This window comes from Pelophylax lessonae, assembly GCF_965119305.1.
Source record: "Pelophylax lessonae genome assembly, chromosome: 5".
Lineage (NCBI taxonomy): Eukaryota > Metazoa > Chordata > Amphibia > Anura > Ranidae > Pelophylax > Pelophylax lessonae.
This window is the reverse complement of record NC_138772.1, coordinates 22,691,795-22,710,616: the sequence shown is the minus strand read 5'-3', so window position 1 is coordinate 22,710,616 and position 18,822 is coordinate 22,691,795. Positions and strand designations below refer to the sequence as shown.

At 42.1% G+C, this 18,822-nt stretch overlaps 1 protein-coding gene across 1 annotated transcript in view; it reads right to left on the bottom strand.

Annotated features, from left to right (window-relative positions):
- Window positions 1-18,822, bottom strand: part of LOC309556415 (fucolectin-like) — a gene marked incomplete at both ends in the record, with an annotated part of 1,212,026 nt that overhangs the window by 1,176,653 nt on the left and 16,551 nt on the right. The window lies entirely within an intron of this gene.

Genomic DNA, 18,822 nt, shown 5'->3' with positions numbered 1-18,822 from the left:
ACAACTCCTGCGCGGTATGTGGTTTTTTCCCCCAAACAGGCAAGTTTTAAAACTGCCTGCTGTCGTTTACCCCTGGCTGTGCTGAAGTTTGTGGTGAAGGTGTTACGCTGACTGGATGAGGAGGCGTTAGAGGATGAGGAAGAGGAGTAGGAGGAGTTAGGAACAGGAGGCAAACTGAAGCGCCCTGCAATCCTCGGCGGTGGAAGATGCACCAAACAAATTTAAAAGGTGTATCTCACACGTACCGATACAGACTATGCCGCAATTTAATTTTTTTTACCCCAAAAGGGTGTAGAATGAATAGCGGAATATAAAATATGATATAAAAGGGTGTGCTGAATTTGGTGGTGAAGGTATTACGCTGACCGGATGAGGAGGTGGTAGAGGATGAGGAAGCGGAGTAGAAGGAGTTAGGAACAGGATGCAAACTGAAGTACCCTGCAATCCTTGGTGGTGGAAGGACATGCGCCAAACTACCATCCTCCTCAGGCCCAGTGGTGCACAGCTAATATTTGATCTGTGACACTCTGGTCACTCACTCTCCTGGGGAAGCACCAGTCACCCTCATGTGGCCTGAGCATCTACTGAGGATTTTTGGTTATTTGCACTTTTCACAAAGACTGTTATTTAAACTTTTTATTTTTATTGTTCACTTGTTTATTTTTGGTCTGGTATATATTTATTCATCATCACTGAGATTAGCACATTGAAGATTTTCCAGAAACTGGTTTGCACTTTGCACCTTTTTGGCTGTCAATATTGATTTTTATTGAGAAATTATTGTGCTATATTTTTTCATAGTATTTTATACACCTACTTGAGTACATTTTATATGATTGTATTTTATACACCAGTTTTATATATATATATATATACATATATATATATTGTGGGGATTAGCTCGGTGGCGGGTATGGATGACCCCTTTGGGGGGTGCGTTTACACAGGGAGTTAGCCGAGAAGGGGTTGCAAACAACAGTTTGGTTTATTCTTGCAGTTTACTTCACTCAAGTGCAAGGCTCAAAAACATCAAAATAAAAATAAAACACAAAATAAATCCTTGCCACTGTGGGCGGCTACCTTCTCACATACAGGAACCTACCTACGGAGTCTGTCTCCAACCTACTGTTGGGCAAAATTTGCTGATCCTACAGCAGACACTCCATAGTCCATGTTTTTTCTTCACACAACAAATGTCCATTGAACATGTCCCTTTTCCTCTTCACATTGAACATGTCCCTTTTCCTCTTCACATTGAACATGTCCCTTTGCTTGTCTCTTCACATAGCAAACAGTTCATTTATTTCTTCCACATAGAAATAGTTCATTTTCCCACCTTGAGAAGTCTTCACACTTTTTACCCTCCTCAGCGCACATCGCTCCAGGAGGTCTTCTCCCATGCTCACACAGCATCGGGAGGCACACATCTGACTGTCCTCCTCTACCCACACAGCGTCAGGAGGCAGAAATCCTTCTCCCAGGCTTCACACAGCGTCGGGAGGCACACATCTGACTGTCCTCCTCTCCCCAGCTCACACAGCGTCAGGAGGCAGCAATCCTTAGACTTCCTTTGGACAAATTATAGAGGCCTTAACTTCCTCATTCTGAAACAGCTGAAGGCCTTTCAACTTCCTTAAGCCGTCCTGGCTACCTCTGCAGCCGACACCCTATAGTAATTGGTGAATTTTCTAAACCAGGTGGAAATGTATCTCCTGTCTGTGACTACATCCACAGATTTACCTGACTTCCTGTCACAATATATAAGTTGGTTTAGACAGTTCACCAATTACTATAGGGTGTCGGCTGCAAAGGTAGCCAGGACGGCTTAAGGAAGTTGAAAGGCCTACAGCTGTTCGGAATGATGAAGTTAAGGCCTCTGTAATTTGTCCAAAGGAAGTCTATTGATTGCTGCCTCCTGACGCTGTGTGAGCTGGGGAGAGGAGGACAGTCCTGTGTGAGCATGAGGAAGACCTCCTGAAGCGATGTGCGCTGAGGAGGGTAAAAAAATGTGAAGATTTCTCAAGGTGAGAAAATGAACTATTTCTATGTGGAAGAAATAAATGAACTGTTTGCTATGTGAAGAGACAAGCAAAGGAATGGTTGCTATGTGAAGAGACAAACAAAGGAATGTGTTCTATGTGAAGAGAAAAGCAAAGGGACATGTTCAATGTGAAGAGGAAAAGGGCCATGTTCAATGGACATTTGTTGTGTGAAGAGAAAAACATGGACTATTGAGTGTCTGCTGTAGGATCAGCAAAGTTTGCCCAACAGTAGGTTGGAGACAGACTTCCCTAGGTAGGTTCCTGTGTGTGAGAAGGTAGCCGATTGTGTGCTAAGCTGTCAGAGAAGGCAAACCGGCTGCAGGTTGAGTTGGACGATGTCACAAATCAGATTTCTCAAGCAGACAGCAAATCTAGAGAAATTGCCAAAGATTTTTTTATCTTGGAATCGCAGCTGCAAGACACGCAGGAACTCTTACAGGAAGAGAGGTGTCAAAGGCTGAGTTTTAGCACAAAGCTCAAACAAATGGAAGATGAGAAAAATGGTGTCCTGGAACAATTAAAAGAGGAGGAGGAAGCAAAGAAAAACCTATCAGGGCAAGTCGACAATTGCAAGCTCAGATAGCGGATATGAAAAAACGCATGGAAGAAAGAGTTGGTTCATTAGAGAATGTTGAAGATGTGAAAAAGAAGTTGGATCAGATGCTTGGTTAGGAGAAGACTGTGTCTGAAAAATATGCAGAAGAACACGACCGTGCAGAAACGGGAAAAGAGGCGCGTGATAAAGAGAGCAAAGCCCTGTTCTTGGCTCGTCTCTTTGGAGGAAGCTCTAGAGTGTAAGGTTGAACTAGAAAGAGTTAACAAACAGCTGTGTACAGAGATGTAAGATTTGGTCAGCTCCAAGGATGATGTTGTGAAAAGCGTTCAGGAGCTAGAAAAGTCTAAGCGAGCCTTAGAACAGCAAGTAGAAGAAATGAAGATTCAGTTGGAAGAACTTGAAGAGGATCTGTCCCAAAGAGGGGATAGTGTGCCTGATGCAGTTTATAAAAGGATCAGTGTTTTGGGGTCTGTCCTGAGTGAGCATCAGAAATGTGATGACATGTAGCTTGAATCACCCCTTTGGAATAAACAGTTCCTTCAAAAACTTCAAGCATTGGAAAATGTATCATTAGAGCTTCAGCAAACAAAGGAGCTGTGTAAGAAATGTGATGATTTCTCAGTTCAGGCTGAAAACCTAGTGGAGAAAACTAAGGCAAGTGATATAAAGCTTGGAGAAAAAAGCAAACACCACCTAGTGGAGAAAACGAAGGCTGTTGGTGAAAACGTGAAGCAAATGAATAAGTGCCTTTCAGGGAATATTTCCAAAATGGAACTGGTGAAAGACAGGTGGCAAAAGTTTGATCGTGATCTTGAGATGCATTCCATGTGGAGTTCAGATAAAGAAAAGGAAATAGGTGACCTTGAGCGATCAAATAGTTCAGCAGATATGCAAATCAAGGAAATACTAAAGGAGCTACAAGGGAAAAGTAGTGCAATAGCAGAAAGTGCATTGAAGAAACCTGTAATAGACTGTGTTGTTGCTTTTGACCCATATGTTGGTGGAAGGAAAGTTGATGATGTCGCTGGAAAAATTAACAGGGGTCACTTTGAAGAAATTTGTGACAGCCTGTTGTCGCAAATGGAAGGCCTTCTGCACAGCATCTTAGAGCAAGCTAAGCTCAAGAAGGCATTTCTTAGAACAAAGCCAAGTGAAGCAGAGGTTCTCAAAGTGTTGTGGAAATCATTTGTTGATTGCAGAGAGAGGCGTTTCAAGAATGTTGAAGACATTAAGACTAGCACAATTGAGTTGCCTATGGATCACGGTCCTCCTTGGCGGATAGGACAGACGGTTATGCAGGACAAACTTGAGAAGGAGCGAAATGATGCCAAAAATGCAGTTGAAGAATGTGTATATGAGATAAGAGACAAACTGTGTGACATTTATGAGAAATCTGTCAATGAAGATGACAGAAACAGTTTCACCTTGAAGCTTGAAGATACTAAGAGGCTTATCAGTGCGAGTCAAGAGCAGTGCCTGACACATGCGTGCCTGGAAAACTGTGTCCCAACCCTAGGGTTGAAACAAGAGGGGGGGTGTATGTGACAGGAAGTCAGGTAAATCTGTGGAAGCTGTCACAGACAGGAGATGCATCTCTGCTTGGTTTAGACAGTTCACCAATTACTATAGGGTGTCCGCTGCAAAGGTAGCCAGGACGGCTTAAGGAAGTTGAAAGGCCTACAGCTATTCGGAATGAGGAAGTTAAGGCCTCTATAATTTGTCCAAAGGAAGTCTATTGATTGCTGCCTCCTGACGCTGTGTGAGCTGGGGAGAGGAGGACAGTCAGATTGGTGCCCCCTGAAGCTGTGTGAGTACGGGGAAGACCTCCTGAAGCGATGTGCGCTGAGGAGGGTAAAAAGTGTGAAGACTTCTCAAGGTGAGAAAATGAACTATTTCTATGTGTAAGAAATAAATGAACTGTTTGCTATGTGAAGAGACGAGCAAAGGAATGGTTGCTATGTGAAGAGACAAACAAAGGAATGTGTTCTATGTGAAGAGAAAAGCAAAGGGACATGTTCAATGTGAAGAGGAAAAGGGCCATGTTCAATGGACATTTGTTGTGTGAAGAGAAAAACATGGACTATTGAGTGTCTGCTGTAGGATCAGCAAAGTTTGCCCAACAGTAGGTTGGAGACAGACTTCCCTAGGTAGGTTCCTGTGTGTGAGAAGGTAGCCGCCCACAGTGGCAAGGATTTATTTTGTGTTTTATTTTATTTTGATGTCTTTGACGCTTGCATTTGTGTGAAGAAAATTGCATGAATAAACCAAACCGTTGTTTGCAACCACTTCTCGGCTATCTCCCTGTGTAACGAACCCCCCAAGGGGTCATCCATCCCCTCCACCGAGCTAATCCTCACAATATATATATATATATATATATATATATATATATATATATATATATATATATTTATTTATTTTTTTTGCCATCATTTTATGCTTTACAGGTATTTATTGCGCAACACTATTATTACACTTGTTGACATGCGCCAAACTGCTAACCGCCTCAGGCCCAGCCGCCACTGCATTTACCCAGTGTGCTGTTAGGGAGATATAATGTCCCTGACCGTGCTTACTAGTCCACGTATCCGTAGTTAGGTGGACCTTGCCACAGATGGCGTTGTGCAGTGCACACCTGATTTTGTCACCCACTTGGTTGTGCAGGGAAGGGATGGCTTGCCTGGAAAAGTAGTGGCGGCTGATCACGACGTACTGTGGGACAGCCACCGCCGTAAGGCTTTTAAAACTCTGCGTCTCCACCAGACGGAATAACAGCATTTCAAAGCCCAGGAAATTTGAAATGCTGGCATTCAGGGCCAGGGATCACAGGTGGGTAGGGGAGTACTTCCTCTTCCGCTCCAGTGTTTTGGAGATAGAAAGCTGAACACTTCCACAGGACATTGTGGAGATGGTTGTTGGTGGCCCAGGTGGGGGTGTTGCTGGCATATCCTCTGTTTGCAGCAGGTGCCACTGTCACTACAGAGGTGGATGAAGAGGCCAAGACTGCAGCAGAAGAGGAAGCAGGAGGAACCAGAGACCTTTCTTGGTTTTGAAGGTGTCTACTCCAATGCAGCTCGTGCTTTGCACTTAGATGCCTGATCATGCAGGTTGTGCTCAGGTTGAGAAGGTTTATGCCTCGCTTCAGGCTCTGATTGCACAGCGTGCAAACCACTCGTGTCCTGTCATCATCACATTGTCTGAAGAACTGCTATGCTAGGGAACTCCTTTGAGCTGGCTTTGGTGTGCTCGGTCCCTTGCTGCATTGGGCAGTAGCAGGCGTAGTGTCTAGGGCACAGCCGCTCCGCTTTTGCACCCTGCTCCCTCTTCTGCTGTGCTGGTGGCTCTGTGTGACCACCGACTCTTCCTCCAAACTACTGCATGACTTGGGGCTCAGACTGCTTGCCTGATTTGCAAGGGTGTGAGGTGAAAGATTGATGGATTTCAGCTGCAGGTGCCAACTCTAACCTTTCAGCAGAAGACCGGGAGGGAGACAATGTGAAGGAGCTGAGGGCACTGTCAGCATCCCAATCTACTATCGCCTATACTTTTTCTGGCCTCAACATTTGTAGAGGCACATTAGACCCTGCCAAATACTTCTGCAGGTTCTGTCCCCTACTCACTGGCACAGATCGACCACGTCCTCTCCTTGCAACAGGAGCTCCACCAGCAGCACCACGACCCAGGCCACGTCCCTTATTTGACCTTCTCCTCATATTTCTCTAATTTAGGATCTTCCCCTAAATGGGTGTTTATTGATAAGCAGAATACAACAACAGTATCCAAAGGGTGTATCTTACTGTAACATATGCAGACTAGGCCACAATTAAATTTATTTCCCCTAAATGGGTTTTTATTGCAAAGTGGAATACAACAATAGTATCCAATGGGTGTATCTCACTGTAACATATGCAGACTAGGTCGCAATTAATTTTTTTTCCCCTAAATGGGTTTTTATTGCAAAGCGGAATACAACAGCAGTATCCAATGGGTGTATCTCACTGTAACATATGCAGACTAGGCCGCAATATTTTTTTCCCCTAAATGGTTTTTATTGATAAGCGAAATACAACTGCAGTATCCATCTCACTGTATCATATGCAGACTAGGCTGCAATTTATTTTTTTTCCCCCTAAATGGGTTTTTATTGCAAAGCGGAATACAACAGTATCCAATGGGTGTATCTCACTGTAACATATGCAGACTAGGCCGCAATTTAACTATTTTCCCCTAAATGAGTTTTTATTGCAAAGCGGAATACAACAGCAGTATCCAACGGGTGTATCTCACTGTAACATATGAAGACTAGGCTGCAATTATTTTTTTTCCCCCTAAATGGTTTTTTATTGCAAAGCGGAATACAACAACAGTATCCAATGGGTGTATCTCACTGTAACATATGCAGACTAGGCCGCAATTAAATTTTTTTCCCCTAAATGAGTTTTTATTGCAAAGCGGAATACAACAGCAGTATCCAACGGGTGTATCTCACTGTAACATATGAAGACTAGGCTGCAATTAAATTTTTTTCCCCTAAATGGGTTTATATTGCAAAGTGGAATACAACAGTATCCAATGGTTGTATCTCACTGTAACGTATGAATGAAATTATTTTATTTTTCCCTTTAATTGGGTATTTTTAAAGAGCAGATTTGCATAAAAGTGTCTAAACGCTGTATGACAGTGTCACAGTAAAGTATAAAAGAAAAACTGAAAAATAATTGTCCCCTTAATTGGTGCTTGTTGAATAGCAGATTAGAAAAACAGTGTCTAAACGCTATATGTCACAGTAAAATATGAAGGAAAAAAGTATTTTTTTTAAAATCCAGATTAAGCAGACACATATGCACTGAGCTTGCATTACATGACCGCTACACGCCGCATGCCTAACAGGTTGGATACTATTGTTGTTCTATTCCGCTATTGAATAAAAAAAAAAAACATTTGAATGAAAAACTGAAAAATATTTTTTTTCCCTAAAAACTGAAAAAAAATTATTTTCCCCTTAAATTGGTGCTTTTTGAAGAGCAGATTAGAAAAGCAGTGTCTCAACATTGTATGTCAAAGTAAAATATGAAGGAAAAAAGTTTTTTACTTTTTTAAATCTAGATTAAGCAGACACATATGCACTGAGCTTGCATTACATGGCCGCCGCACGCCGCACGCCGCCCACCTAACAGACTGATAAAAGTTTTTTTTTTCTCCCTCCTCCTTACTGGGCTCAGGTCAGGGCAAAAAGATTGTGCACTTCACCCCCACACAATAAAATCAATGTAGATCGCTGTCTGATTAAAGAAGATTCTTCCTATTCTTTCCCTGAAAGCAATCTTCAGCCTGTCCCTACAATAATCTCCTATCTCTCCCTAGTATAGTTACAGCAGAGTGACGCGCTGCGCTATGTAACTCCAGCTTATATAGAGGCTGGGTCACATGCTGCACTGGCCAATCACAGCCATGCCATTAGAAGGCATGGCTGTGATGGCTTCTAAGGGCACACTAGTTAAACGCTTGCTGATTGGCTGCCTTGCAGCTGTTGAAACCGCGCCATTAAAACCATGCCAAAACATGAAATAACATTACCGAACAACGGACTGTATCCCGAACATACAGTGAAATGTTCGGGTCCGTGTCCGGGTACCGAATACCCAAAAGCCCGGTACGATCCCGAACAATACAGTCCGGGTTCGCTCAACAATACACATCATTTAAACTCTATTTACCCACAGGTTAGCCCCCACATGGAAAGAAATATTTACTTTAGAGGGGAAAGCATTTAGCCTAACGTATAGAAATTGATTATTATTCATTAACATCCCAGAATTATCCTCCTCCTCAGTAAGCCTGATACATACTATATGTGTAGCCACACATTGGGCAATTGCTCTTTATTGAAAATCAACAACAGTCCCTTTTTCACAAATAATTGCAGTACTGGATGATATTTTTGGTTGAACTAGATGGACTTGTGTCTTTTTTCAAACTTTTTATGATAATGGAAAAAATATTCACACTCTGCATAGCTTTAAAAAAATCATTTAATTTTAAATGGGATCCTTGGTTCTGATACGGCTTTCAAATGATAATTGAGGTTATTGTTTCAAACTTTAACATTTACAGTGCCCTGAAAAAGTATTCATACCCCTTGAAATCTTCCACATTTTGTTATGTTACAACCATAAAACGTAAATGTATTTTATTGGGCTTTTATGTGATAGACCAATACAAATTGGCACATAATTCTGAAGTTGAAGGAAAGTGATAAATGGTTTTCAACATTTTTTACAAAAAAATATCTGAAAAATGTGGCGTGCGTTTTGTATTCAGCCCCCAATTGCCTTCAGAAGCCACCTAATTAGTAAATAGAGTCCACAAGTGTGTCATTTAATCTCAGTATAATTACAGCTGTTCTGTGAAGCCCTCAGAGGTTTGTTAGTGAACAAACAGCATAATGAAGGCCAAGGAACACACCAGACGGGGATAAAGTTGTGGAAAAGTTTAAAGCAGGGTTAGGTTATAAAAAAAATATCCCAAGCTTTGAGCATCTCATGGAGCACTGTTCAATCCATCATTGGAAAATGGAATGAGTATGGCACAACTGCAACTCTTCCAAGACATGGCCGTCCACCTAAACTGACAGGCCGGGCAAGGAGAACATTCATCAGAGAAGCAGCCAAGAGGCCCATGGTAACTCTGGAGGAGCTGCAGAGATCCACAGCTCAGGTGGGAGAATCTGTCCACAGGACAACTATTAATTGTGAACTCCACAAATCTGGCCTTTATGGAAGAGTGGCAAGAAGAAAGCCATTGTTGAAAGAAAGCCATAAGAAATCCCGTTTGCAGTTTGGAAGAAGCCGTGTGAAGGACACAGCAAACATGTGGAAGAAGGTGCTCTGGTCAGATGAGACCAAAATTTTACTTTTTGGTCTAAAAGCAAAATGCTATGTGTGGCGGAAAACTAACACTGCACATCACGCTGAGAAAATCATCCCCACCGTGAAACATGGTGGTGGCAGCATCATGTCATAGGGATGCTTTTCTTCCGCAGGGACAGGGAAGCTGGTCAGAGTTGATGGAAAGATGGATGTGGCCAAATACAGGGCAATCTTAGAAGAAAACCTGTTAGAGTCTGCAAAAGACTTGAGACTGGGGTGGAGGTTCATCTTCTAGCAGGACAAAGACCCGAAACATACAGCCAGAGCTACATTTGAATGGTTTACATCAAAGCATATTCATGTGTTAGAATGGCCCAGTCAAAGGACAGACCTAAATCCAATTGAGAATCTGTTGCAAGACTTGAAAATTGCTGTTCACAGACGCTCTCCATCCAATCTGACAAAGCTTGAGCTATTTTGCAAAGAAGAATGGGCAAAAATGTCCATCTCTAGATGTGCAAAGCTGGTAGAGACATCCTCAAAAAGACCTGCAGCTGCAATTGCAGCAAAAGGTGGTTCTACAAAGTTTTGATTTAGGGGGGTGAATACAAATGCACCACACTTTTCACATATTTATTTGTAAACATTTTTGAAAACCATTTATCATTTTTCTTCTACTTCACAATTATGTGCCACTTTGTGGCGGCCTATCACGCAAGATCCCAACAAAATATGTTTACGTTCTTGGTTGTAACATGAAAAAATGTCATAAATTTCAAGGGGTGTAAATACTTTTTCAAGGCACTGTAAAAGAGAAGCTTTGGACACTTTGTTATGTGCAATTCTCCAATGCAACGGCAATGGGTTTGATTTACTATAGGCAAGGGCAGCTGCTCTAGAGCTTAGTAAATGAGGGGAAGCTTCACTTTGCAAAGAATACCCAATCACGTGCAAGGAAAATAAAAAAACAGCGTTTTTGCTTGCACATGATTGGATGATGGAAGTCAACAAATTTTCTCCTTATTTACTAAGCCCTGGAGCAACTGCACTTGCAGAGAGCAACTGCATTTTGCAAAGTGCACAGTCTATTTGCCTTTAGTAAATCAACCCCAATGTGTTTTTCTTTTACCATGGTACCTCATACCCAATCTGTACTTTATACCGTTGTATATTTCTTATCTGTATATCTGATTGGACGTGTGCAGAATGGAAAGATTTGTTTAGTTTCAAATAAATTTGTTATGCTACTAATTTTGTTTCGTGGATTAATTTCGGAATTCGTTTGGTTTCATCTCGTTTTGTTTATTCATTTTCTAACGAATTCCCAAGTTTCAGAACTTCAGAACTTCAGAGTCGAATTCAAATTGGTTTCCCGGTCTGCTTCTTAACAACCAGCTATTCTTCACACAGAATTCAGATTGGTCGATACATTTTTAATGGAGTAAAATTCAAATAGTTCTTAAAATGTGGAATTTGTTAGAAAACGAATAAACTAAACAAAATGATTCTTAACAAAATGTGCTATCATTGTTATAGGGATACATCCAAATAACCAAAGATTAGTAAAAAAAAAAAAAATGTATTTGTGTTCCAAACAATTGCAGACAATAAATCTGAGGCATCGCTCTCTGCAAACACATTTTATTGAACTTTTTTCAGCAACATGTGCTACATTCAGTAATATTTCAGATAAGATCTCACTCCTACCAACAAAAGGAAAATGCTGTAATCAACTAGGCCAAGCGAACAGCTGGAGGGGTGTCAGGGCTGATAACACAGGGGAGAGGCTGGAGGATTCTTAGGGCTGGTAACACAGGCAAGAGGCTGGAGGAGTCTCAGGATTGGTAACACAGGTTAGAGGCTGGAGGAGTCTCAGGTCTGATAACACGGGTGAGAGGCTGGAGGATTCTCAGGGCTGGTAACACAGGTGAGAAGCTGATGGGTTTCAGGGCTGGTGACACAGGCAAGAGGCTGGAGGAGTCTCAGGGCCGGTAACACAGGTGAGAGGCTGGAGGATTCCCAGGACTGGTAACACAAGCAGATGGCTGGGGACATGGGTACACAATTTTGTAATTTTAGCAGGTCATTACATTTTTTTGTAAGCATTTCACAGCTCATAATTTGGGACCATCATTTGTGGCAAAGCAGGACGTTCATGCACAACCAATCAGGGACTTGGCCAATGAACACAGATCTTTCCTTTGACAGAACCCACATGACCCCTGCTAAAGCTGTGTCCCACCATGGGCAACAGAGAGAGTCAGGTGCTACTAACAGGTAAGTCAAAATTTGACATCAAATACTACAGGATGGTTGGATGTGTAATGCTAAAACAACATGCCCTTAAACATTTATGCTGGCAAGATCTTCACCAAACACAATCCTTCGCATATGGTGAAATTAGTATGGAAGTCTATAGAGAAAAGGAAGAAGCAGGAACACTGGAGACATCTCCTGGCCCATCTTGATAGTAGGAAAACATGGGTGTTTGGACAAGGGTCTCTAATCTGTCCATTCCCCATCCCAACAAGATTAGATTTATAAGAACCTTTAGGTCTGCTGCAGCAAGTTCAGCCTTTTTCCGGATAAGTGTTACAAAAATCATTCACATAACTAAGATTGTGAAAGAAGAATGTGTGAGATGTATGGGGTGTAAGGGGTGTATACAAGGTTTGACCTTGATTTTCCCACCATAGCATTGTAGTGGAGATCCTGTTCTTTTTTTGTCCCAATCAGATTTAAGGGTGTCTGGTTCTGCTAGGTCAGGGTCATTCTACAGAAGCTACATAGAAGAGGACAAAGACCATCTGGCATTAAAGAGTCTGAGAGAGGTTATGGACTTAGCTGTGATATATGAAGTGGACACAGGCATCAATAAAACCAGACAGTGGTTAAAACCCTTCCACACTCCATTCACAACTTAAAACGAAGATTTGGTTTAGCCCTCATTCACACTGAACGCAGCTTTGAAATTGTGTGACTTCATCTAAACTCGCATAATTTCAAAGCTGTATTTCAGTCCGACTTCGGGGTCGATTAGAAAAACATCTGTGTGGGTTCATGCACAGATGTCTATTGAAGTCGCCCCTAAAGTAGTGCAGGAATTACTTTAGGAAATCGCTGTGTAGCCACAAAGTTGGTGCCATTGCCGACAATAGCTGCAATTTGACATGCGATTTGCCCTGTCAAATTGCGCCGATGTAAACGGAGGCTTAATGTACACTTTAAGGGGGTCTATTGTCTATTTAGAAATGTTTTCACAGATTTCACCCAAGAGTCACACATTTTTATAATTTGATTTAATTGGGGAAATATGCAAATCCTGGGTGATAGCTGTGTGAATTTGGGGTGAAAAAATATATAAACAGAACCCTAAGTTTAATTCATTTAAAAAAAAAAGAGTAATGACAGCCGTTTCTAAAGAGTTTATTGAGTGAGTCAAAACTACTAGGCGTGCAATTGAAAGCTTCTTCCTCCAGCCAGATGGGAAAACATGGATGCATTATTTTTTCTGGGGTCTTAAGGATATGTTTTCTTGGGTATTCAATGTGATGATGAATTGTAGTATTCCTTCTGTTCTTCTGAGGTTTACCAGCAGGGCTGATTCTCTGATTATTGCGGAGTCACAGGCTCACCGTAGACCTCCACCTCGCACAGGGTTAGGATTTGAGTGCACCCCGGAATCACCACGCTGACGTATCGAGCCTCTATCTCATTAAAGCAGAAAGTTGTCACAGGATTAGAATAGTCGGTGATCCGACCAACCCTGTGGAGGACAAACAAGGATTGACACAGTCATAGAGAAAATGCCACTCACTCACATATGGGAGATGCACAAAATGGGTCCATAGAGAAGATATATCACTATATGGCTTAATATTGATCTCTGGAATTATCGTGACTTGTTGTTAAAGCGGTAGTATCCCCTGTGTAAAAAAAAAAAAAAAAAAACTGCAGGAGAATGGCATAATGTGCTAGTATGCATTGCATACTAGCGAATTATAAAATACCTACCTTAGAACGAAGCCCCAACATGATCGCCTGGACACTGAGGGAGCTGACATGTTCCCTCAGCGTCAGTTCCAGGTTCGGCAGCTCCGGCGCTGTGAGTGGCCGAAACCGCAATGATGTCACTCCCGTGCATGCGTGGGGGAGTTCACTTTCCAGGAAGGAGCTCTGAAGGTCCAGCAAGATACGCCGGGCCTTCAGTGCGCATGCGCCGCTGGTGTCAGCTGCTGTATGCATGGTGAATATCTCCTAAACCGTGCAGGTTTAGGAGATATTCATTTTACCTACAGGTGAGCCTTATAATAGGACTTATTATAGGCTTACCTGTAGGTAAAAGTTAAAAAGCGGAGTATACTACCACTTTAAGAATGTCTTTTGTCATTGCACAATAAAAACAACCAATAATACATCTTTTTAGCCATGAGGCCGATGATAGCTAAATCCTGGTGGCAGCCCATTCTATCTTTTAGGGAAGTCAAACAAAGAATTACTGGCAGTATGTTTAATGAGAAGCATACAGCTATACAGCTATTCTTAATGATATTCATACTAAGTTGATGAAAATATGGTCTCCTTGTGTGTGTGTAGCACCCTCTTGGTCAGGTGCTAGAATGTATTTTTACCACCCCATGGGTTTGGCACAGTTGAAGTGCATCATGGGTGGGGGTATAAAAGTCAAGGGCACAAAGAGCAGGATGTCTTTGGGCGGGAAGCCAGGTCCCAGAAGGAGGGTGTTGCTCCTTCTGCAGGAGAGAAAGAGGGTCACAGGCAGTCAGCCTAGTGATCAGTGTGAGAAGCTGAGCCAGAGGTCCAGGAGAACTGACTGGGGAGTTGGTGGCTGAAGCAACCTGAGAAAAACAGTGTCTGTGAGTACCGGGAAGCTTACCAAGGGTCTGCCCAGGAAGGGGGACCACTCCAGGATAGAGTCAGTGGACAGGTGTCAGCTCACACAGGAGAGATTGAAAGGGGTGCCAAGTAAAACCCTGAAGATACTTTACACATAGGATCACTAAAATCTGTCTTCACTTCAGTGGCAGGGTGAAGTAGCGGCCTTGCCACATTCTAGTTCAGTTGTCCCTAAGACTGTGAATAGTTCAAGTTGGAGTATCCCACTCATCCCTTCTCCTATCCCAGTTCCAAATAAAACACAAAAACCCCAATGCTCGACTGATCATTGACTGAATCTAAACATATACAGTGTTAAGTTACTATCACCTGTTGCTAAGGGAAACCCAGAGGAACCCGTTTCAGCAGCTCCTCAGAGGGCAGTGCTACATGTGGAATATCTTTGATCTGATGTTGCCCATTCAGCTTTGCAGCCTTTCTCAACCTTTTGGAACCTTGGCACTCATTTTTAGGTCCTGGGAAACCCCCTCTAAATCCAGAATGCCACCCTTACAGATAACTAAAAAAGATCATTGGTGTCATGTCACTGACTCCGCCATGTAGTGTTTGCTCTAAAATTATGCAGGCACCATCAAATGAGAGGCCATTCAACCACAGCTCTAGAAACCCTTTGCAACTTCTGGAGGAAACTTAGAGTTACACAGAACCTTAGTGGGGAATGGATGCCTAGCGGTAAGCCCTTCCCCCCTTTTTTTTACCCCAACCCCCTTCTTTTCTTTATTCTTGGTTTTTTATTTATCTTGCTTTTCTTGTTTCTCTGTTCCTCTTGCACATTCTACTCTTTACTCTTTAGATTTTACTGGGGGCCTGCTGAGCTGGCCTATCTGCTGGATCATGATTACAATGACTGTCCTTTCCCTTCTGCTCTTTCTTCATTTGCTTGTATTTGTCCGTATTTGCAATATACAAATACCTCAATGGTGATCCCAGCGTAGGAAAAAAATGATTAATTCCCAGGAAGTGTAAGTGAACACGGGGCCACGCAATGAGATTTGAGGAGAAGCAGTTTAACCTTAAAGTAGAACTATAGGTAATTTTTTTATTCATTTTGGATAGAGCAAAGGCGGGTTATACCCCTATCAGATTTTTTTTTGCCATCTGTGTCCCATTGTGGAGATTTCCATTCACTTTATGTCCCAGAGCCAAACAGCAAGTGAGAAGAATTCCCTGTTAATTTAACCACTTCCCACAAACCATTGTACCTGTACACCAGCTTGAGGAAGTGGTTGTGCTGGGTTGATGCCTGCAGCTAGATGCATCAACCTGGTACCGTTTTTTAGAGCCTTCGGCTGCCCTGCCGGGTCTCCGGTCCCACCGGGAGACCCGAGCAACCAGCTGGCACATCTGCCGGCTAGTTAGAGTACCGAACGAAGATGGATTTGGCTTCGATCAGGTCTCCGATCATGTAACCCTGAAGCGACATCACAATGTTACTTCCGGTTTACTCGGCTGCCAATGGCGCCGATTTAAAAAACTGTCAGTATTCCAAAATGACGATTTCAGCGTTTTGAATACTTTGACATGCAGTGGAGGGGTCACATGTGGGGAATCGCTGCGATCGCCAGAGCAAGAGCAATAATTCTAGAAAAAAACCTCTTCTGTAACTCTTAACTGGTAACAGTTAAAAATCTCCATAGGCGACGCTTTAAAAATTTTTAAGTACCATAATTTGTTGCCATTCCACGTGTGTGCGCAATTTCAAACCTTAACATGTTAGGTATTTATTTACTCGGCGTGACATTATCTTTCACAATATACAAAAAAATTGGGCTAACTTTACGGTTTTGTTTTTTTAATTCAGTGAAGTGTATCTTTTCCAAAAAACAAAACAAAATGCGTTTTAAAAGACCGCTACGCAAATACTGTGTGGCATAAAATATTGCAATGACCTCCATTTTATTCTCCAGAGTCTTTGCTAAAAAAAAAAAAAAAAAAGAAATGATATATATATATATATATATACACATAATAATGTTTGGGGGTTCTAAGTAATTTTTTAGCAAAAAATACTGATTTTAACTTGTAAGCAAAATGTGTCAGAAATAGGCCTGGTCCTTAAAGGATAAGTCCACCGTAAAACTAAAATCCCTGCATCTATAGATCTTCATGATCTAACAATAACCTATCTAGCCCTGTAAAGAAGAAATCAGTATACTTACCCTTTTTGAAGCCAATCCGACCCGATCCCCCGCTGAGCTGTCAGCGGCGGCTTCACTGTGGAGGTGGGTGCAGAGGACAAAGCCGACAACAGAAGCCCCATAGTAAGTCTATGCGTGATGTCACTTCCCATTCATTTCCCAGCCATTGTTGGCCGTGTCCTCTGCAGAGCTTCTGCCGCTGGAGATCGGGTCGGATCGGCTTCCAAAAAAGTAAAAATACTGATTTCTTCTTTACAGGGCTAGATAGGTTAGTGCTAGATCGTGGAGGTCTATGGATGCAGAGATTTTAGTGTAAGGGTGGACTTTAATTGGTTAACCACTTAAGGACCAGGCCTATTTCTGACAAGTTAGAGTCAGTATATTTTGCTAGAAAATTACTTAGAACTCCCAAACATTATATATTATATATATTTATTTATTTATTTATTTTTTAGCAGAGACCCTAGAGAATAAAATGGAGATCGTTGCAATACTTTATGTCAGACCATGTTTGCGCAATTGTCTTACAGATGCAATTAAAAAAAATAAATAAATACATTTTTAATAAAACAATAAGAGAACAGTCAAGGTAGCCCTATTTTTTTTTTTTATAATGTGAAAGATAATATTACGCCGGGTAAATTGATACGCAACATGTCATACTTCAAAACTGCGCACAATCGTGGAATGGCGACAAACTTTGATACTTAAAAATCTCCATAGGCAACGCTTTAAAAATTTCTATAGGTTACCAGTAGAGTTCAGCGAACACCTGGATGACCGGGTTCGGCCGAACTTAAAAAAAAAGTCCGGGTTCGTGACCCGAACTTTACCCCGATCCCGAACCCCATTGAAGTCAATGGTGACCCGAACTTTTGAGCACTAAATGGCTCTAAAAAAAAAACATGGAAAGGGCTAGAGGGCTTCAAATGGCAGCAAAAACTGAAAAATAATTGTCCCCTTAAATTTGTGCTTTTTGAATAGCAGATTAGAACAGCAGTGTCTAAACGCTGTATGTCAGTGTCACAGTAAAGTATGAAGGAAAAAACGTTTTTTTTTTTTTTTTAAATGCAGATTAAGCAGACACATATGCACTGAGCTTGCATTACATGGCTGCTACACGCCGCACACCGCCCACCTAACGGACTGATAAAAGTTTTTTTTTTCCTCCCTCCTCCTCACTGGGCTCAGGTCAGGGCAAAAAGATCGTGCACTGCACCCTCACACAATAAAATCTATGTAGATCACTGTCTGATTAAAGAAGATTCTTCCTATTCTTTCCCTGAAAGCAATCTCCAGCCTGTCCCTACAATAATCTCCTATCTCTCACTCAGCAGCATCAGGAACCTCTCCCTACAGTAGTTAGAGCAGAGTGACGTGCAGCGCTATGTGACTCCAGCTTATATAGAGGCTGGGTCACATGCTGCACTGGCCAATCACAGCCATGCCATTAGTAGGCATGGCTGTGATGGCTTCTAAGGGCACACTAGTTAAATGCTTGCTGATTGGCTGCCTTGCAGCTCTTGAAACCGCGCCATTAAAACCGCGCCAAAACATGAAATAAATTACCAAACAACGGACAGTATCCCGAACATACAGTGAAATGGTATGGCGTCGGATCTATAGGGAAGGTATTTCTGGTTTCCTATGCGTTTCGGCAAAAGAGCCTTTGTCAAGGAGAGTATGTCAACCACGTCTGTGGATATAATAAAATAATGAATTGAATATATATTATGAACCAATTGGAACTTAAAAAACAGTAAAGTTAGCCCAATTTTTTTCTAGAATGTGAAAGATAATGTTACATTGAGTAAATAGATACCCAACATGTCATGCTTCAAAATTGCGCACGCTCATGGAATGGCGACAAACATTGGTACTTGAGAAAATCCCCATAGGTGACACATTACCAGTTTAGAGTTAAAGAAGAGGTCTAGGGCTCAAATTATTGTTCTCACGATCGCGGCGATACCTCACATGTGTGGTTTGAACACCGATACAACATATTTGGGCGCGACTTGCTTATGCGTTCGCTTCTGCACTGTCACGCCGCCCACCGCCCACCTAACGGACTGATAAAAGTTTTTTTTTTCTCCCTCCTCCTCACTGGGCTCAGGTCAGGGCAAAAAGATTGTGCACTGCACCCTCACACAATAAAATCTATGTAGATCGCTGTCTGATTAACCACCTCAATACTGGGCACTTAAACCCCCTTCCTTCCCAGACCAATTTTCAGCTTTTAGCGCTGTTGCAATTTGAATGACAATTGCGCGGTCATGCAACACTGTACCTAAACCAAATTT